The sequence below is a fragment of the Zerene cesonia genome, chromosome 14, assembly GCF_012273895.1.
Source record: "Zerene cesonia ecotype Mississippi chromosome 14, Zerene_cesonia_1.1, whole genome shotgun sequence".
In the NCBI taxonomy this organism is placed as follows: domain Eukaryota; kingdom Metazoa; phylum Arthropoda; class Insecta; order Lepidoptera; family Pieridae; genus Zerene; species Zerene cesonia.
Genome location: NC_052115.1, coordinates 1,213,443 through 1,236,935, shown reverse-complemented (window position 1 = coordinate 1,236,935; position 23,493 = coordinate 1,213,443). Strand labels below are relative to the sequence as shown.

At 32.0% G+C, this 23,493-nt stretch overlaps 1 protein-coding gene across 4 annotated transcripts in view; it reads left to right on the top strand.

Moving 5' to 3' along the window:
• LOC119831674 (CHH-like protein) overlaps positions 1-23,493 on the top strand; it is a 56,628-nt gene that overhangs the window by 18,166 nt on the left and 14,969 nt on the right. The window contains exon 1 of one of the 4 annotated variants that reach the window (XM_038355121.1): positions 13,322-13,420. The exons of the other annotated variants lie outside the window; for them this stretch is intronic. The gene's annotated coding sequence lies outside the window, so the exon portion shown is untranslated. Of the gene's footprint in view, positions 1-13,321; positions 13,421-23,493 lie in introns of those variants that run through there. 4 annotated transcript variants of the gene reach the window in all.

Genomic DNA, 23,493 nt, shown 5'->3' with positions numbered 1-23,493 from the left:
TTATGGACCAAAATTCCTGAATGGGTAGAGGCAAATACATTTTTGCCCACGGTTTATTAAGCTATTTTTAATAAGTCGACTTCCGCCCAGTACTCTAGGGGATTGCGTCAAACATTGTTTTGCTGTCAGTTATTATGTACCGGCGCTAGGCGTTCAAAGAGTAATGGAGAATCTTCGCAGATCCGACAAAAAAATTCTTTATGACTTATTTAAATACTAGCTGCATGCCACGGATTTATTAATGTTTATAAAAAAGAATTCTAACCTATATACAATTTCAGACGTTGACCTTTCGTCTTGTCTTCTTTTGTTTCTATAAACTGTCATCTGTAGTCACTAATTACGTTACATTGACTATTGAAAACCTCATGTGATGTTAATTATTACAAGCTAATTTTGAAACAGGCATAATCTAATTTGACATTTATGAAATCTGAATATGACTAGTTTATCCAGTTATCGCAATTTGTAAACTTAAAATTATATAATCACTCCAATTAAATATATTGATAAATTTATTTATAAAGGTCAAATTGATCCACAGTTTTTAATTGTAAAACTTTCAATGTCGAAAATATGGAACCTGATGCTGATAAAAGACTCGTTGATTTTTTGATGTCACATTTTTAAAAAGAAGAGTTATTATAATATTTTGATTATTGTTACTTTTTTTTACTTCTATTCTCTCTCTCGTCTCGTTCTTAAGTAAAAAAAAACCTCAAGGATTTGTACTTCGTTAATTTAGAATACGTTATAATAGGATATGTATATAAATGGAATACTTATATTATTTATTTTGAAGTCTTTCAAGTTATCAAAGATAAATAATTATAATTGCATCGATATGTTTATTATATTTTTTCTCCGCATTAACTCATTTTTCGAGATTCTCATTGCAGCTATTTATTAACGAAATTAATGGTTAGGTTATAGTTTCTTTGTGAATGTCATTGACGAACTCTAGGTTATATCGTAAAATTGAATTTAATAAGGCCCTTAAAGACTAAAGTCGAAAACTAAGCTAAATATAATTATATGCATTGCTAAAAGTCAAAAGTTATAAATAGTACATGAATAACAATGTGGTTTGGCCTTGCATTTAGTATAAAGAGCAAACTACACTCTTAGTATATGCCTATATTGTTATTATATTACTGGAGCGTAGCGCCCTTTACCAATACTCTGTAAACGCTAACCGAACGTACTTTTACCATATTCATTATCGATTGCTCTTTAAACATTGGGGAATTTAAACTTTTGTGTTAAAAGGCGGCAATGTAATCAAACTTTGTTATTATTCGTTTATGATGCGCTTTGGATGACAGCAGACAGCGCGTCGACGGATTGTGACGATCGTAATTCTATTGCCATGTTATCATTTTATAATTAAAACGTAAATAGGTCGTTTTGATAAATTTAATTTTAATATTACCAATATTCTTTTTTCAAATTTGAATAACGACTGAATGTTAATTAGTGAAAAATAATTTTTCAGAATTGGTATTTTCTGAATATAACAAAAAAATATGTTATATTGGAGAGATACTGGACAATGAACTTATATATGTTGAAATTGTGTTTATATCTCATTAAATAAATTCGAATTCAAATTAGGATTTCAGTTTACGTCAATATCGAGGGTGTGGGTTTGGGTAAATCCCTTAAAAGAGCAAAAGAACAAACGTGTTTGTCAATTTGCGTCATGAACAGGTCATCATTACTGTAGTTTCATTCGTCAGAGGAAGTTTAATGGTAGGCAGACGTATTAAAAAAACATTTGGAAAAGCCTTAATAAAACGCTTGTTTATTCTACGTATTAATACTTAATACCCACTGCCACTTGTTTTCTATTAACAATCACTAGCATTATGTTACATTATTTTTTGTATGATAGATATATGAAAATATGTAAGAAAATATAAAATAAATAAACAATTTATGAAGCTATCAATTGGAGCTAGAGCTAGCTGGAGAGGAAGCTATCAAGTTTATTAAAAAACCATGGTGATTATGGTAAATTTGGCAGGCAGGCATTTCAATAAGAGAAAATCACAAACATTGTTCACCCCTTAAAAATGTACGTGGTAACAAACTCAAAATACACTCGACTTGACAACCTACTCCTTTGTGAAGTCGGTTGAAAGGAATAGTCACTGTTCATCGAAAGATAATATAATTATATCCAATCCGCGAATACGTCTTCTCGGTACGAGGTTATGAATAATAAACAAACGCATGAAGAACCCCCATCTCACATCGAATGATTCAATTGATACCCAGCGATAATTATGCACTTGAAATCTTCTGGAGTTTCTGAGAAATAAACTTCAGTCGCGTATTGAATGTTTCTTGAAAATGTGCATGTCTTTGGGTCTACATGAACTAAATGTGTGGTTTTTTACTGCATTAAATAAAGATCCAATGTATTAAAAAAGAGAGTTTGAGTATAGTACATATTTAAGCAGTGGTATTAAGAAAGAAATGTGTAATGTGTATATTGATTATGTTAAATTAAGCTTAAAGAAATGAATACAAAGTTTATATGTATGAGGTTTTCTCATATTTATTGGTATTAACAAAGTAGATGAGATCATGTTAAAAAAAAAGCTAAAATTACGGTAGAAAATATCACGACTTCATTTCTTTTAATGATTATAACGCATGCAAAAAAAGGAGCTGTCATTTAGATCTTTTGCTATAATTTTCATGAAGCAACATAGTATTTTAATAGTGATTTGTTTGAGAAATTTTGAAATTAATTTTTAGTTTCATAGCATTGAAATGCTTTATAAATTAGAAATTTTGAAAGAATAGAAAAAATTTGATCACGAGGCAGAATTCGAACCTGCGTATATTGCCTAACCGTAGCAACGCCTAGTCTCTCGGCCACCCGTGAGTGATTTGTTTTCCAATACAAATAATAGATTTATAGTTAATCGCGTATTATTTTTTCTAAGCATAATAAGTACGCGTGTTATAAGCATGTGTGCGTGTGGCCCTGTGTGACGATAATGTTTGCCAAGACCGACGATACGTTGTCTATATAAATGTGTGCGAGCGTCATGTTAGATCCTATAGTGCCTTATTCTTTTATAAATATGCTAACGATCCGTCCCGGCTTCGCCCGTGGTAGATTTAGACCATTAGATAAAAGATATCGTATTTATTATTTGGGTCGTTATAGTCCAGCATATAAAATTTCAATCATTTTCTTTATGTCGATAGTAACATCTTTAATTTTTTTTGAATTTAAACTTGGAACGTATTATTCTCCTTTTTATGCAGTGGCAACTCCCACTGCGGACAGATCCTTTCAATACCATATTGCATATTTATTTAACCCCGAACATGACACGATAAAAAAAGAATTGCGGGTAGTCTCATGAATCATTTTGTGTAACATGAATCAATGGAACCCACTTGAAATTTTTTGGTTCGATGAAAAAAAAACTAAGATTGCGTGCGCAGACAATGACGTAGCCTATAGCGGTCCAATATTCTAATGATTTAAAAATCCAGTGTCATGATGTATGTTCCCAATGAATTCTTCACCAACTCAACCGATTTTGATGAAATTTGGCATTTTATGTGTAATTTGGTCCAACTTCAGGATAGGATCCAACTTGACATATAGGATAGTTTTTATTTCGATTAATTATCCCAATCATTTAATATTTTTAATAATAACTCAGCCACAGCAACGCGTGGTCGGGTATGCTAGTATTCTAATGAATTTTAAATTTATTGTGTTATGTTTGGAATATATTTAATTAACCGCAAACCGCAATTACGCTGACTGAAAGGTTTACTTTTTCTTATTTCAGTGAGTTAATTTTACTTAAGGACAAATCCTACTAGGAAATATTTTAGTCGCTAGTGATTATGTTATCCTCATTAATGATAAAATTGTAATAGCATTAATTAAATACATATGTTATTAATCTAAATTAGGTAACTGGCGTTATTTCCTACGCGAATCGTATAAGCTCGTGCCACAAAAATCCAAACGAAACAAAAAAAAAAACATAATAAACCAATTTCCCGCCTTAACCATTTGGATTCAAGAATGCGGTCGAAACCGAAAGAAGTAAATATTCCAAATTCCTCCCAACACATCAACATAGTCGGAATGTAAAAGCAATGTAAACGGCCAAGGAGCGTGCCGTTTCAATTAGCGCTTATTTTGAAAGTAGCCGCGACCTTACCCAAGTTAGATGACGGGCGATGGATATATATTGCGTCAGGTATATAAAAATCCTACACGTGCTTTTAGTTCCCGATCTTACGTCGTCAAAAATTCGAAATTAAAGTCCCGCACAGTTGCCGTATTATATCAATGCTACGTACGTGGATTCTTTGTGTTGAACATTATTATAAATGCCCCAAGCACAGATAACTAAATAATTACTATATAACCCTGAGTGAAAAAATCTCGATCGGTTTTTTAAATGTCACCTCCAAATTTGAGTACGGGACGTACGTGGAAACTGGAAACAGTACATATATATTAATAACAAAACATTCCCCTGTAAATAAAAAGTCTTCCTTGTTAATAAAATTTAAAACTCCTCAGTACTACTGTTTAACAGCACGAAATAAATACGTACGAGCAACTAAGTACGTGCCCATCCTTTTTATCCAGTTTATGGGTAGAATGATTCTCTAGACTCCAGAGCGTTAACGTAAAGGCTAATATAATATAATAACATATATACATAGACGTGGGCTGGGTATTCAATATGTTAATGACGTAGATATAATTAATGCATAATATATATACGCAGAATCATATGATCTTATATTTTCCGGATTTCAACGTCACAAATTGTAAGACGCCTTTATTGACTTTATGTGAGTGTGCGACCTACTTTAATAAGCATGTAATCAACGATGCTTGTAGATTCTGAATACCTAAAGTTCGAGATAGAATATACAAGTTTTATAATATTCACTATTGCATCGATCCGAGAAGGAAAATGCAAAAATAATAATATATATAGAACTGTCAGTGAGCTGGAAGTTGATTAAAATTAGAATTTAAAGCGAAAAAAGTCCTTTACATGCTGGGCTAATAATATTGTCAGACTAAGTAAAAACTATACATTTATTTGTTCTCTATTGGACAGTTGGATATGTAATAATAAAAAGGAATAACTCCAAACAGGAAAATTGTGCAAATGGCGGCTTTATGACTCAAAAATTACCTGTATTGTTACAAAAATTTAAGAGAAATTAATAAATTCTTACTCATAATCTTGCAACTGAGGTGCCTTAAAGGTTAAGCTTTGGACTTCAGTGTAAAATTCCAGGGTTCGAAATTTAACTACGTATTATTTCTATGTGCATGATCCACATCATTAATCTCGTCTGCCAGCGTGCGGGATGTAGCTTAAAGTTAAATCAATTATAGGAGGTCTTGGTCGCTGTATTGGGAACACCAAAATGGAAGACGATAGAGAAATTTGGTGTAGGAGTCGAGACCGCTTCAGTACAGATTTGGTCAGCTCTCACCGGGGAAGGTACCACATAGAAGATTGGCATGAAATAGTTCTCAGTGGGTGGGAGAGCTGAGGGAGCCATCCTTTCCCTTTTTCTCACGCTTTCTAGACCTTTCCTTTATTTCCGTCCTTTCCCTATACTTTAATTAATTAAGCATTTAAACTAATATAAAAATACGCTGAAGTTCAGCCCCTCAAATAACCATGCCAGCTTTCCGCGAGCCGTGATTCATTGGGAGTTCCTATACTGTGGGAACGTTGTGCAAATTATACAACATTGGTGAAACATTCCGAAATTAATTTCGCACACATGAAATTTTCCGAAATCATTCATGTTCTGATTCTAAAGAGAACGTTTATTGTGTTTGATTATAAACAATTTTGCAGTGATTGGATTTGTAAAAAAGATGCAGTCTTAATTACTATCTATTTATATTGTTTATACAATGTGATATATGACTTTTACTGATATAAAATATTCGGCTCCACCAGCGTGGTGCAGAGCACTGAAAGCTATTGCTTCGCTATTATTGAAGGTGTTATACCCACAGTTCATACATTACTATACTGCACTACTTTCATAGTAACTATTTACTTATCTGTGGTATTACTACGTACCAAGAAACTTCCTCATATATAAGGGTTTTGCATTAATTCAACAACCGAATGTTGGCACCCCAAATCTCTCCTTTCAGTTGCTTCTAACGTCACAGTTCTACAGAAATGGCTCACATAACACGATAACAATGTTTGAATTATCCATTTATGTTATGTAAAACGGTATTAAATAGCTTGTGTGGCAACAGCAATGTAGGTGTTTCATACATGTTGGTGCATAACGAGAATGTCATGTGATTAATTATTTATTATTATATTATATTGTATACGTCAGAACGCCACGTGTCTTTCTCTCGCGCATGCAAACAGTACCATGTTTGGGTTATTACAAAAACACACATTGAATTAGTGTGAGGTAAATAAAGATATTAAAGTACACTTGTTCGGCTTAGTTACGCTGTGTATATTTTGAACAAGAAAGAACTCAAATTTCGTGTTTTTATGGAAACAATGTGGATGCATGATTTTATTACTTTTTTCTGCAAAAAGTTCACCGTCGTTGGGACATTACACACTAAATTCTTACAACTAAAAACACATAAAATAAAACCAAATGACAACGATTTCCGAACGATCGAAGTGAGTTGCTTGAAAACCCACGAAGTTCTTAGTTTTTGGGAACGTCGGTTGAAAATCACGGCCCTGAGCAGAAATTTTTAACGCGCAATATTTACTATTCAGCAAATAAAATTGGCACCTAACACTGCTCTATCAATAATGCGGGTATGTTGCGTCATTTACCGCCACTCTAAAGAATGTACAAGTAACCTAGATTGTACAGTAATACCAAGAATTTTTCAATAAAAAAAGGAAGAAGTTTTAACGTCTAATCTATCATATCAGGAATATATCATGAAATACTAGTTAATCATGTTAGCTTGCATGCAAACTTAATCTCACGTATTTGTTTATTCAACTAGAATCGTTTTTGAATTGTCAGAATACATGGAAATTATTTACCTATTTATTTATTTATTCATTTATTTATTTCATTTCATACATCATTGTCATCATCATCATTTATTAATGGAAAACAGTTTTTATAGAGGAGAGTCAGCAAGGAATTGCATAGTTTGTTCGTTCTTTCTGTCAGTTTGTTAATGGGTTAATATATGAACTTCACGTCATAAGCCGAAGGCCGGTTTCCTTTTTCTCACCCTTCCTAGGCAATTTATTCTTTCCAGTCGTCAATCCTTTCTTATTATCTCATACCTCTTAAAAGTGGGTAACGCATTCGCAGAGGCATTGAGTAGGTATGCGAATGTTCATAGGCGGTAGTGATCGCACTATTGGTGAAAAATTTTATGTAGTCATACGCTCGCTAATATATAGATCCAATCAAAAACTTCCTGTAAAAATAACCAAGTCTCGCAATTCAGTTTTTCTACCGTAAAAAGCTGTGTGATGTACCAAGTAGGTTAATTTATTTAGTCCCTACTTATGTGACCTTCTGTCTTGTTATTACGTAAGTTATTTTCATATCAATATTGAAAATTTTGTATGTTTTTAATAAATAGATCGACTTGTCCATCGCATGAAAACGCTATACAATAACGTAAATATTAAATTCTTTTTTTTTATTGCAATTTTAAACCAGAAACAAACATGCATTTATTAAGGTACCTTATTCTCTTTCCATTTTCCCCAAAGTATTCATTATTCTGAACAAGAAAATTTCTCGTTCTCAACTATTAGCCGCCATTTACTGGCACCTAAATGGCGTTAATGTTATCTCACTCCAACACCCACATCATAAATCCTGCTATCTTGCTCGCACCTTTACAATGATATAAAACATAATAATATTTTAGTCTTCTTAGTCATGTTATTATCAAGGAAAACGTGTAATTAACTAAAAATAAATTTAAGAACAATTTCATCGATCTATCTCTGAAATTCCGAGAACGACGATTCATTCTTTTGTTCCTGTTGAGTCAGATACTTTTCGCCCCTACGAGACATTAGTGACTTTATTTTAAATAGGTTATATAAATAATTACCCATTTTTATTTATTTATTGATATTATTCAGCAACTTTACTACCTACATATAAGAAAACGAAAAAAGATCATAAACAATACTCTAACTAGCGGTCCGCCCCGGCTTCGCCCGTGGTATATATAAAGCCTTCCTCAATAAATGGGCTATCTAACACTGAAAGGATTTTTCAAATCGGACCAAGAGTTCCTGAGATTAGTGCGTTCCAACAAACAAACAAACTGTTCATGTTCGTCTATCTGTCGGGCTGTCTGTGTATCTGTATCTCATGAACCGTAAAAGGTAATAAGAATTTTCAGAGGTGATGTATATCTGTTGATAGAGTCGCGAATTCGATTCGCACTTGACCGATTTCTCAATAAAAACTCTACATTCCTATCCATAAAAAGAACAATAAAATAATTTTATATCACGAATAGAGGGAAAAATTCCCCAGTTTCTAACTAGATCGGAGCGCTTACGCACACGTTATATGTGTGAATGCATACATGATACGTAGATATACGTATTTAAGTTCATTTATGAGAAAAAATTAATAAAAAGCTCTGACTTCGCCCCGCGTAGTACCTGAATATATCGTATGTAACTATGACTCCTTCTCCACGTTGGATTATCCTAAATTTAAATAATAAAAAGTAACGCAAATTAAGAACTAAAGATAAAAAAATCGTCGTGTGTGTATAGTCTATGCTATATTTAATAAAAAATTGTTAATGTCAAAATCTACTTAGGTTTCGTTTCAAAGATATTATATCATATATTATATACAACCCATATCTACATCCATAAAAACAAGCACGTAGAAATAATTTTATTGCATAATACGATGCAATAAAAGATATAAATAGTTAACATACTAACACTAAAATAAACATTTATATTTAAATCCGAGATATTCTCAAAAGAGGTTAAGTAGGAAGGAGGAAATAGTGTTCAACGTGGTAGGAAGTAATTATTAATCTTTTTATAAACATGAAATTATGTGTTTATAATTGAATGGAAAATATGTAGTGGAATATTATGCCCTTAATGTGCCGGGTATTTTCTTGTATTAACTAATAATTAAAAGGAAAAATTCTATTAATTTAAAAGCACCACGTTAACATTTGCTCTATTCAAGAACTGAGTGAACGATTTTGATTTTTTTTTTATTAGTAGTGTGGCCATTACCACTCTTCAATATTACTATGTAAACTTTACAGTGAAAGCTTCGCCTTAATATCATTCATTTAATATTTACTTAAAATTTTCTGGAATATTCCAAACAAAATTTTACGTCAAGATTTCATGGTTGGGTCAACCATGAAATCTTGATAATCATACATTAACAGAAATAAACCAAAACCGTATTCAAGTTAAAAATATATCGTGATAATAATAATGTTTAGGAAGTTTATTCACCTGCACGCTAATCTGTGGGTGTGACGTCACATTATCGCATAATGTAACGTAATGATAAGAGATTATGATAACGCTATTCCTCTTTAAATATAAACATTGAAATAATCTGAGACAATAAGCGTCACGCATAGAAGCTTCATAAATCTATACTAATACTAGCTGCACCCGGCAAACGCTGTTCTGCCTTACTCTGATCATTTAGAGGTATGAAAAATAGATATATAGTGAGCCGATTCTCAAACATACCCGATATGCACACAAAATTTCATAAGAATCGGTCAAGCCGTTTCGGAGGAGTATGGCAACGAAAACTGTGACTCGAGAATTTTATATATTAGATTAAACAGAGGAAATATTGGTATATATACAAAAACTACCGGACCGACTTAAAAAATTCTTTCACCATCACAAAGCTGCAACTTTACTGAGCGAAATCCTCTATACATGTACCACGGACGAAGCCGGGGCGAATCGCTAGTCTAATAAAACTTCTGTTTATACTGCTAATATCATAAAGCCAAAGAGTTAGGTCGGATGAACGCGGTAATCTCAGGAACTGCTTCCAATTAAAAAACAGTTCAATAGTTAGTCCAGGTATCGAAGGAACCTATGGGCTATATAACACATTATGTTAGCCCCGAGAGCGGAGGCTCGTTTCCTTTTTTCATCCTTGCCAGTCCTTTCTTTCTTTCCAGTTGTCATTCCTTTCCCTTTAAAATCGGGCGGCGCAGAGGCTTTACCTCCGCGAATGTTAAAGAGCAGTGGTGATTGCTTACCATTAGGTGAAACTCCAGCTCAGTAGACCGCTATGACACTAAAAAAACAACCCACAGGAATCGGGCATCAATGAAAAATGTTGTAAAAGCGGGAAGCATTCAATTTCAGGAATATCAGAGCAGACGAAGTCGCTTGGATCATAAGTTCTTATTTTAGATACATTTTATTCAATAAAGAACGTGACGTATATTTCCCTGTATTATTCATAATTTTAATTAACAGATAACCGAATAAAAACATATCCAGATGTTGTGAATCTTTTATCTGAATAATCTGACGTCACATCGATAAGCTAATTTATTTAGAACATAAGATAAGAAGTAATTAGTAGATACTAGTTCAATTCAATAATTGCATCTAAATTTAGGGAACTTTATCAATAAAGAGTTATATTTTTTAATTATATTTTAAAGAAAAATAATGATAAAATAAATTAAAAGGAAATGTTTTCAATCAACAAAAATAAGGCGAACAGATCGCCCAATTTTTTACAAAAAAACAATTTTTACATTGTAACTATTAAAAATTACAAACAATTTTGTATTTCTGAGTTTTTCATAAGAATAAGTGTTATAATTTCTAAACAAAAAACAAATACTTTATGAAAATCGAACTCATTTGTTAAAAATACAGCAAAGTGGATATGATTCCGTAAATATGGTCTTGTGCAAACATATTTATTACCTAGAAGTTTAGCTGCAAATATGGGGCAGTTATGTATGTGTGAGAGTATGTAGTGTTCTCCGTCAGACAAGCTTCACAAAATCAAGGATAACAGATACATAATTATTAATGAACAGCTACAGATAATAATTCATAAATCATAACTTTTTGTAAGTGACATGCGTCAAAAATTACAAGGAAATAATTATTGAATATGTATTTCCCGTTGGCCGTTATTGAAGGATGTAAACTAAGATAAATTGGAAATCTAGATAACTCGCAGCGCTATTAATTCAACCTTTAAATGTAAATTCCTGTAATTCAAGATGGACGTCACTTGTTACACAATGTTTCGCTGTTTGGAACGCTAATAAAAAAACTGTGTTTTAAGGTTTTAACTGAAATTTTAAGTGTTTCTATTACTTTTACAATATGTTTCAAAAAAGACCCTATATTGACCCGTGGCTTTGGCTTAAAAGTTTAATTTACTTATAATTGAGAATATAAGTTAAAACCGCATTCGATTGCATCGTTTAGTTCAATAAGTTTATGTTTTAATTCATTTAAATCAAAAATAATATTTTGATAGCAAAATATGCAGGCAATGAGTTAAAAAAAACTGTAATACGTACTATTAATTCCCTTCGTGTAACTTTACAAATATAATTGATAACATTTTACACACGTTAGATGTATAAAATCCATATAAATAAAATCCAAATTTCCTTCCTTTTTTAACAAACTTAGTAATAAACTTTGCGTCAATGAATAATCAAATCATACAGCTGATAGCTCTATTATTAACTAGCAAAACTGATACCTTCATCTTACCCTGAAAAATTAGTCTTTGAGACAAAAAACAAAATTTTATTCATTTATTTAAAATTGTTAACTTGTCAACTGTAAACATAAGTGTTCGCCTGAAGGTAAGCGATCACCACCTTATTTGTGGTAGTTTATTCCTCTCGCCAATCCTTTCTTAATCCCTTCCCAAAAAGTCGGCGATCCATTTGTAGAGGCGTAAAGTCTGCAATGGACCTATAAATTTTCTGCCTATATGACTCTATAAATGTTAATGGGTGTTGGTAGTACTTATCATCAGGCGACCCACTAGTTCCATTGCCGACTGTGACATAAAAAAAAAACCACCGCGAATGAACATTCGCAGATGTAGTGCCTCTGCGAATGCTTTTGAGGGGCAAATGACTGAGTATAGACGACTGTAGAGAAGGAATAGACTGGGAAGGGTGAGGGAAATAAAGGGGCCTTCGGTACCTTCAATCACCGTACTAAACATAGTTGCATACTACTATTTCTCGCCGGTCTTCTTTGGGGGTGTCGTACATGCCCGTGCAAACTGCCCCAATTCGTGCTGAAACGTGCTCGACTAAATTAAACATAAAAAAAAATATATTCATATTTATTTAGGTTTTATATTAATTAATTGAAATTTCGTATTAGATAATGATATATTGAATTTTTCAAAGTTTTAATACTATGATTCTATTGTGACTCGTCGTAAATTTTTTCTTTACTTTTTTATATGGTAGAGACACTCTCGTTTCGATCCTGACAAGAAAACGACAAGTCGCGAATCCGCGCCCCGGAAACGGAAGTTTTAGTGACGCATGACAGTTCCATTAGATTTGACAACTGCTTAAATTGGTATTTAGTAATATTTTTGTAATAGCAAAAAAAAGGTCAATATCCTCTATTATTGTAGTTATTGGCGCAATTTGAAGCTAATGTACACACTTGTTGTATACTTGACACTTTTTTTGTTTTTCAAGATAAATTCTTAGCGAATAAGGAAAATTTTGATTTTCCTTTTTTTTTAACAAAGTCATGATGTGTTTTTGCCAATATTATTGTTCGTTCTTTTCGTTTCTTGTTCGAGAACTTCTCACTATATTTTCAAATATTATGTATTATTACTTAAATTACATATTTGTCTCTGTAGATATATATTGAACAAAAATAATAATACGAAATTTCTAATAAAAGGATACCAACGCTCCAACTACATAAAACTAATAAATGTCTATGATATTCAACATTGAATAATGTTAAGTTTAAATTGGCTCTTGATACATGTTTTCTTTACGCCAACATCGACATAAGAAAAAATTATGACATTAATAATAGTAAAAGAAATTTGCTAAACGTTTTTAGGTGCTAGACATATCACAAATATTATCATAAAAAAAAATTAAATTCACAATAAAAAATCGCGTTTTAAATCCGTTAAAAAGTCGTTTAATTTCTAAAAGTTTTATGAAGTTTACACATTGCACTACGTAGAGCGTAGGCTTGGCACATTCAGCCAATGGAGTGCCTTACCGCCCCATAATATATTCATGTACAAGCCACCAGCCGACTCAAACTACGTACGATCGTCGTTGTGTGCGCACGCTCGTGAGTGAATTTGTGCCTGAGTTTATTTTGTGTACATCACGGATTCAACAGTGAGTACGACCAGTGTTATATTTTACGCTTATTCGCATCGAGTTTCGTTCAAATCTGTTCTCTATCGATTTAACGATAAGCGACACTTCACTTATGTCACATTACTCATAGTAAACGGGGGATAGTTTTATTTCAATTATAAATGTGTTTAACTGACGCAACATTCGTTTCCTTTGCTGCTGTCCTCGGTCAGCAAAAAATGCATAAACTGTCACGCACACTGCAACACGCATTCCCACGTTTTTTTTTTTAACTCTGCACAGTCAATCTTACTGACAGATGCAACAAATGCTATCTGTGATGTATTTTATCTTTTTTATCTGTTACGTAAATAATGGCGCCAGTTTTGACATAAATGATTACGAGATCATTCAAAATTTAAAAAATGTCGGATAGCTTTTAACCCATTTAATTGTTATGTTTTTATACATTATCTTCACATACATTTAAATAATTTAAAAAACGTCTGTATAAAATTAAACAGTGAATTAAGGGATTTCAAAAAATTTTCAATTGTCTCAATACCAACGGATACGTGATACATATTATCAGATGAAAATGCAGTCATCATCAAAATATGTATATCAACAATCTAGCTGATAGATACGCCTACAAAGATATGGCTAAAGTTAGTCTTTATACATTACAATTTATAAGCATATTTGTAAAAAAAATTATTTCCTGTGGTACATAAAATTGTTAAAATAAATAAATAAAATAAATTTATCATGAAAATGGTCTACAATAGTACCACACTGGACAGCCTTTACAATTTTATTAGCAGTTATTAAATATACGCAAGATGATATAAAAATTAAAACATCACGTAAGTTCTTAAATTGCTTACATATAGAATAAGCATTTACCGCATAGCAAAGTAGACAAAAATGCAACAATGAGAATAAAATACGACATTGCATCAGCAAATGTACCAATGGATATGTAATATTTTAAGGTCAATGTATTGAGTGAAGGTTTATTACAGTTATTTTAAGAATTTATTCGGAGAAAACGAATTTAACAGCTGTTTCAGTGAAATCGATATTTTAATCGATCAAATCTGTCTTATTTAATAAAAAAGAAATAACATAAAATTTGTTTTTAAAATAATCCGCTTTTAAGTAATGCGTGTTCTAAATTAATTAATGAAAACATCACTTAATAAATTTACTTTTTTCATCCGAAACCATGTATTTATTAGGTTCTCTAGAGAAATAATAAAATAATTTAAGATTTTTCAAACTAAATAAATAAATGACTTTTTTTAATTATACTCATTTTAACATATTACTGTAATAAATCAGGTCCGTAAGAAATAAATAGAACTTTCTTCCGGACCTGATATTTCACATGAAATTATCGAATATATAATATTGCAGATAATAAATCTTCTAATACTACTCTTTGCTTCAAACGACTTTTTTAGTTAAATTTTATATGACGTCATGCTCAGACCAACCATTGACCTGAAGTTTAAGTCGTTACATTATATTATGAAATCTGTACTTATAAATACATCCTAATATAGATGAAACCATAATATAGATGCTGTAAGCTAAAGCTAAAGAGTTTGTTTGCTTGTTTGAACGCGCTAATCTCACAAACTTCTTGTACGATTTCAATAATTCTTTCTCCGTTTATTAATCCGTAAAAATCTGTATCTCTGTAAAAATCTGATTCTGAGAATAACTGCGGTGTTTTGTTTTCACGATAGATGAATGATTGATCAAATTTATTTAATATATGTAAAACTTTGCTTCCCCACTATATCTATACTAAAAATAGACTTGAATTTTTTTTTTTCAGTTTAAGATAGTGCCTTTATGAGCTATAGGCTATATAACACAACTAGCTTTTTCCCGCGGCTTCGCATGCGTTTAATTTATGGAGTATTTATATATACTTAAACCTTCCTCCCGAATGACACTCTATCTATTAAAAAAACCCCATCACAATCCCTTGTGTAGTTTTAAAGATTTATGCATACATAGGACATAGGTACATAGGGACAGAGAAAGCGACTTTGTTTCATACTATATATTGATGTACGACGTGCGTGAATCCACGATGCACAGCTAGTTATATATAAATAGCTATTTGTTACCCAGTACCATGAAATTCCGACTCGATTTCTGTGACACAAAATATTATAATTTTACCATATTAATAAGCAACTGAAACACCGTCCAGGGCAGCAACTAGTAATTAAAATAAATCAACCAATTGCCAATTTGCAAATATAAAATTGCTTGTAATTTATTATACTAAAATATTGTAAAGATTTTCGTCCTTATGGCTTACGTAATAAGGACCATATCTGTGGTTTGTCGAGTAATGTAGTAACGGTTTGGTTTAAGATTTGCGCTTTAACTGTTATTCGCTAAGTGAACAAGTGATAAGTATAGCTACTGTTGAAGTATGTGCCGGATTAGGGCTGCCACCATTTCAACAAATAAATATTCTGACAAATATTCCTGATTGGCAATTTTAAATCACCACATCTCATATGTAAATTATTATTTTATCTGGATAGTTAGTTTTAAGTTTTAAAAGAATTAAAGCTAAAGTAAAAGTATGATGTTTGTTGAATGTATGTTTCCATACAATTTAATCAACGGTTTTGTGATCGAGAAATAACAATACGCGATTAGAGTTCGGTTGGCAACCCAAAGGTTGTCCTTCTCGGAAACGGCTGCAGAAATGAACTTGTATTTTAAAATATTAGAAAGAAGCCATATTTAACTTTCAATAACTATAAAATTCAACTTTTCATGTTATTTTTAAATGTCCTGACGTAAGCAGACATATTTATAGCATTTTTAATTAGTTTAATTGTTGCAGATGAACGAAAATAATTATACTTTCATAAAAAGTATTTCAGTTTTCACATAACTTTTTTTTCCAAAGGCGAAGCCAAAATTCTGAAAAATACATAAAACATAATATGAATCAGGGAAACGTAAGTTTCTTGTACCAACATTAAAAACATTCCTATTTATAAATTTAAATACATACATTCCACTTCACTTCGCTTATTCGTAAATTTTTCGAAAATATTTCCTCAACCCTCGATCCTTAGAAAAGACATCAACGCGGTGCATTTAATACTTTTACCAATATTTTATTCAATTCGTAAAATTCGTAATATCCAACACATAGATAAGATACGATTATTTATATCGTTTATTATGAAGGCTACAGTTATACGTAGAACTACATTTAATGTTTACTTATCACATTCCATTATTAAATTAACATTTACAGTCATAAATTTAACATTACCCAAGTAGGTAATGTTTATTTTACTCATTGAATGCTGTAATGATTTCAACAAACACAAATATTAGTATCGATATAAATAGCCTCGTTTATATTATAGAATATTCAAAAAACAAATATATTCTAAATAAATTAATGTAAAAAGATTCTGATGTAGCCGCACCGCCATTAATTATTATAATTTAGCATTAATATAATAATAAATGAGTAAAAACAACGATTCGTCCAACACCTGTGCGTAATACGACACCTCGTCTGATTATCAAACATCCATTATAATAACTAATGATGTATTTAATTTTTATCACCGTGTTTTTTTATTTACCGTTCGATGTCATTAATATTAAGCAAGATCTAGTTTCGACAGGTTTCGTATGTAAAAGAAGATGCCGCTAAACTTAAGTTTAAAGTATTTACGATTTTTTCTAATATTTATTAACTGGACTCTACGTGTTATCACGGTCTAATAATGAATCGATACAGCCATTCAATAAAGACGCTTAGACTGGTCAATCGTGCGGGGGAGGGGCGAGACGCGGGAGGACTGAGCCCGAGCTGCATACGCCATATTGTTAACAGCTCGGGACTATTTAGGCGCAAGTTTTACCATTTTTAGGTAGCTATGTAATAATACACACAAGATTACAGCCATCTTTAACTTCTATTCAAGAATTGATGGTATATCTATAAAAAATATCTTAATCATATATTTAAATGTGACATTTTATTTTGTAGTCCCTTTATATAACTGCTTCTATTGTTCAACTAAATTACTAAAAAATGTGTGAACTTCACAGTAGAACAAATACACAGACATTCGCGTACAGAAACAAGTTTATAGTTTGACAATTAATACCATCTCAAAAGAATTAAAATCATACAGACATTTCATATCAAAGATAAATCAATTGCTATCAACTAATATGTAAAGATTATCATGAAATCATGTCACTATTTTTTTAACCATGTCTGTACGTGCTTTTTAAATGCATTAACACTTCTCAAAATACCTGACCATTCGGAGTCGAGTAAAAACATCAATGACTCATTCAGTTTAAACATTGAACTTCGCAGTTAAACGTGGCATCACACGAAATTCGACCTTCGCACGTGCATAGACGATACTTTTTACAACTTGTGTGAAACCCAGCCCATTTGCGAGGAAAGAGATTAAAATAACCAAATATATGTCGTACTACCTTCACAATAGATGCTAAACTTCTGCACGTTTTGTTGAATATTTCGCGAATCGGTTTTAACTTTCTAACGAATTTAACTTTCTGTGTAAGCTCTACATCCATTGTACTAAAAAGTTATGTTGAGATATTAATTACATACAATAAACGGAAATAATTTGCAGCAGTGAAATGAGCTCAAAAAAAATCAAACAAAAAATAACAGTTTTCACCAAAAAATTAACAACCATTCTAGATATGACAATATCATATTTTTGTCCAGTAAATCTATAGAAATCTTATACGAATTTATTTTTGAGATGCCGAACGTATGATAACACAAAATGTACACGTAGCATTTCTAGAAAAAAAGTTTAAACAAAAAGATATACATTGAATTTAAAAAACAAACTATCATGGTGAAAACTAAATTTATGAGCTATCGATGTAAAGGTAAATTTCCATCTGATATCTGAGATATGTTCGTCCAATCAGAAATTATATAATCTTTCCTCGAAGTATCTTTTATCTTATCTTATCTATTGATTTTAGATAGATATGACATTTCCGCAAACACGTCACATTTGCATTTCAACATAACAACATAAAAAGAAAGATGAAAATGTATGCATTTTACTGTAGATGATGCAACCGTTTCACTGACCGTTCTTCTACCGTCATATAGTGTTTTAGCTTTCCTTTGTCATATTTCAAGACATAAATAAACACATTTACGAGGTATTTCGTAAAGTCCATAGATACAATAAGATTGAAGAAATAAATGAATGCATAGTATTAGAATTGCCTAACCTAAAAATAATACCTAGGTAATAACTTCCAAATACATACATTAAAGTAGCAAGGAACAAATATGCAAATTTATGTAAACTATTATTGAATGTTATACAAGTGCACTTTCATACTATTCAGCAGAAGTCCTTTATAAATATCAATACCGTTTCTCAGTTTGTCCGTTTGTAAATGGAGACCGTTTGATACACGGAAGTATCATCAGGCCAGAGTTATTCACACACCCATACACACAAAGTCACAAACACACTTGCAAATAAAACAAAGCATTATGTAATGTTACACGAAAACCTATTACTAAGTATATTTAAAATGAATCTCTTTTATTTTTAATAATGAAAGACTATGATATTGAAAACTTCATTCATTATAAACTTTAACACGACATTTCTAAGATCAGCGAGCGCGGTCACGGGCTGACTTTGTGGTTAAATATCTCATTTCAATTTCAAAACGTATAAAATATTTTCAAACTAATGTCTTAAGATTGCCTTTCAACTAATACTTCATATCAATGGAACCCTTATTCAAATCTAGCTACTACATATGGCAGTATTATTTAAGTCTTTTTCTTTTATCATACAGAGAGTGCTATACTTATAAACAAAAATGTTCTCGACCACTTCCATACAATATTATAACTAATCTAAAAACCGATAGAATAGCGAACATCAGAGACTGTGCGGCGACTCAAAGCATAATTACAGTACTTGCTACATCGCACTCGCTGGACCGGTCCTTTCCACTGCAGATTATTAAAATTAACTACTATATACTTATATATTGCGTATACCGTGGCAAGACTTACTGATCATCGATTTGCAAAATAGAGGTTGTTTTCGAAATTAATCCGATCCTTGTTAAAATTGTATTTATAGCTGGATAATTGTATAGAATAAGACGTTGATACGAAAATTAAGATATTGATAACTTGTTTGAATTGGGTCATGCTTGTGCTAGCATGCTCTTAAAATATCGCCTTCGAATTATGTTTTAATTGAGTGCTTTAATTGTGGACTCAAAATACCAATTCGGCCGTCCTGTAATCCCCTCTTGGTTAACTCAAACAGTAACATATAATTAAGGATTATGTTTGTCATTCTAGACTGTATTTGCTTAATTGTGTTTTGGTCTCCGAGCGTTTTCATAAAAGCAGTTAAGCATCTCAGAAAGGCTTTATTTAATTATATAGTAGCTTATAATAGCTTGAAGTATTTTTAGAAATGACAGTAACAATGAAATGAGGAGGAGTCAGCTTGAATATAATATTAACACATATATGTTATAATTTTATTAAATAGTAACGGTCTGCCCCAGCTTCGCCTGCGATATATATGCGATCCTCAGGGATTACGCACATATCCAACGAAGAACGAACTTTAGAATTCGGTCCAGCAGTCCTCTGGTTAGCGCGTTCAAAGGAACAAACTTTTCAGCTTTGTATTATTAGTATATATACTAATAATACAAATTATTTCATAGTAATATATCCCCAAGCATAGTAAAATGAATTGCATTCCATGTATATACGTAGAGCGGTGGGTTCAAAATTGCATGAATACTCATTAATATACGATTTGACGTACCTACACAAAAAGCCGTGAAGCAAAATGCGCACGCATTTTGTGTCACGTCGGTGTCGGTTATCGTAAAAGCGGAATAAGAATATATATCTTGTGTACTCTGCCAAGTTTTGTCGCGAAGTCTCCAAGTCCACTAAATTATCCTTGATTGAGGATGTGAGATAAAAGTTGCCATTTTAATATATAAATTTACCAATATTTTTGAGAACTCTTTGATCTCAGTACTAATGCACTACGCGTGAAAAAGTCTGATGAATTTAAATTTTTTCATCTTACACATAACAATATTTTAGGCAATAAAAATCTACAAAGTTTCCAAATGATCTTGATTAATATATGTACTATGTAGTGCAATTTATGTTATCTCCACAGATTATATTAAAAAGTTATTTGTGTAAGTAAAAGTTGGAAGGAAGTCGTGCGTGAGCATAGTCAATTGGAATAGTGAAAGGCGCTCGTAATTTAATTAAATATGCGTCATCGATTCCCTTGATTTCAAGCAAATTCTATACGTTTTGGAAAACCCATAGACAACGATGCGTATTGCATAATCTGTACAGTTAAACGTTAAATATGTTACATAATATATGGGGACATTCGATGCTTGAAAACAGTTGTTTATGGTTTTCAACAGGTGCAACACATTAGGAGATAGGAAAGTCGTTAAAGATAGTGTAGACACTAATTATGTACAATTATTCCGGACACTCATTAACACGTAAAAACGTACTATTACACTGAATAGTTATTTTTAGATAATATGCCGATAATTCATAACTCTGAGCTTAACTGCCTTGTAGTATGGTATCGACTTAAATATGTTAGGTTAAGTTAAAAGTGTTGGATATGATCTTATATGCATTAAGTACATGGTAGATGTTTTCTTAATTTAGATTTTACAGTTTTTTACATGTAGACACAAGCTTTTGTCCCACACCAATTATTCAATGTATTATGAGCATCAAACTATGTAAATTATCAAAAAGTTTAGAAATTAAAAACTTTTCAACGGATTTTAAACGCGATTTATTCATTATATTATTAACCCGACGTTTAAAATCCGTTGAAAAGTTTTTAATTTCTAAATGTATAATACTCGCGTGAAACCAAACACAAGAAAATATTATCAAAAAGTTGTTTATGATTCGTATTAAAAACACAAAAGTGTACAGTTCTGTAGAATTATGCAGCGGTCAAGCCAAAGTACCAACACAATATCGCATTCAGACATTGTTTTAAGAACACGGCGATGGCGTCAAGTTGTCTGTCCGTTTACACACACATACACACACGTATAATGGGCAAAGATGTGTGTATAAAGGTAATGGTAAATGACTTTACGTTTAGGCCTTTGTTGTACAATATATTCAAAGTTTATTTTGTAAGTACAATTCGCCCCTTATAAAGTCAATTTAAAGCTGGAACTTTTTATGTTAAACCGAAAATTATCTACTGTTGATGTATAAACAACAAACTTCAGTTATAATTTTCAGTTAATACTTTTATATACAGTTAAGTAAAGTATAACAGTTGCACGGATATCTATGGTTACACGCATACTATAGACTAATCAAAAATAATAATTTCAAATTATCCCATAAACGTGGGTGATTGGCGCAATTACGAAAAAACAAGCATCCGCGTCTGGTCATAATGGTCTATTAGGTACTATTAATGTTGTAAAAAGTGGTCCAATATGAAAGGGCCCTTATAACGTTCGTTGCCAAGAAGTCTGCCGAGCTGCACGCACACACGCGCACTGTGAAACCTCACGCACACGCGCGCCAGGGAAATCAGCCTGCGTGTACGCAATGGATGGTAATGATGTCCCCAAAGTTTTGAATTCTATCCACGTTCGGTGTAAATGAACGCTCGCGCGCATGAATTATGTCAATTTATTTATTCCTCGACGACACACTGTCTGCATCACATCTGCGTGGTCGACTTCGCAGAACCGCTGGCGTTTCTTATTCGTTATGTTTATTGGAGATACATATAGACTACTAGATACACTTATTGTGTGGAAAAGGAATCGCTCATGATTATCGTTCTGAGGGGAGGTTAAACTTGAACTTGACCTTTGTATCGATTTTTGTAGCCGTCTGAAAGGTCAGTTGCGGGTATAAAACTTAAATAAAATGAGTATTTATCATGATATGACGTGATTCGGTTCAGAAATTAGTTTTCATTGCCATTTCAAGAGCTTTATTAAAACTAGCAATCATTTGTGTGGTCGATATAACAATGAAGATATCTAAACAATACAGTTGTAATTAAATATTTTTCAAATGGATGTAAAATCAATATCAGTATAATGATTATTCTTATTTACATTTTATTATCATATTAATAACAATATAATACACATTAGTTACTAGCGGTCCGCCCTGGCTTCGCCCGTAGTACATATGTAGCATTCAGGGATCACGTACGTATCCAACGGTAAAATAATTCATTAAACCGGTCCAGCAGTTACCCATATTAGCGTTCCTGATATTCAGACAAACAACAATCTTTATATTATATGTAAAAGTATACATCTAACATATGCTGTATTATGCATACAATGTCAATAAAAGTACTGAAGAAAAAGACAGAAGATAAGAAATAATCCTCCAGATAAGACAGAGAGGTGCCTAGATAAGATTCGTCAATTGACTCAATTTAGCTTCTTCAGTGCATGTTGTTTGAAGATTATATGAAACGACACATAAAGCTATAATTCTGCTTCTGAAAATATATACCGACCAATGCTCGTAATGATTACTAGTTATTTTTAGAGTTCCGTAGCCTTTGGGGTAAAACGGGACTCTATTACTAAGACTTTGCTGTCCATCTGTCTCTTTGTCCGTCCCTCTCATCAGGCTGTATGTCATGAACCATGATAATAAGTGAGAGAACTTATTTCTGTTGCTACTATATAAAAAATAATAAATAAAATTAAGGTTAAATAACGGTTGTCAACGGGTGGTCATTGTTTTGCAGTTGCTATTTTTTTTGAAGAACTCTTATCGCCACGAGTCCAACTCGCGCTTGACCGATTTTTTTCACGAAACCAAAAACCATCGCTGAATCGATGAATACTATTAAATAATTGCCAGTATAATTATTTACATAAATGTCAGGTAAATATAAATGATATCACAGTCATAATTAGTCATCCCACGGCTATCTGTCATGTGAAACGATCTGCCCTTGTGATCTAGCTCTAATATTAAATATCTA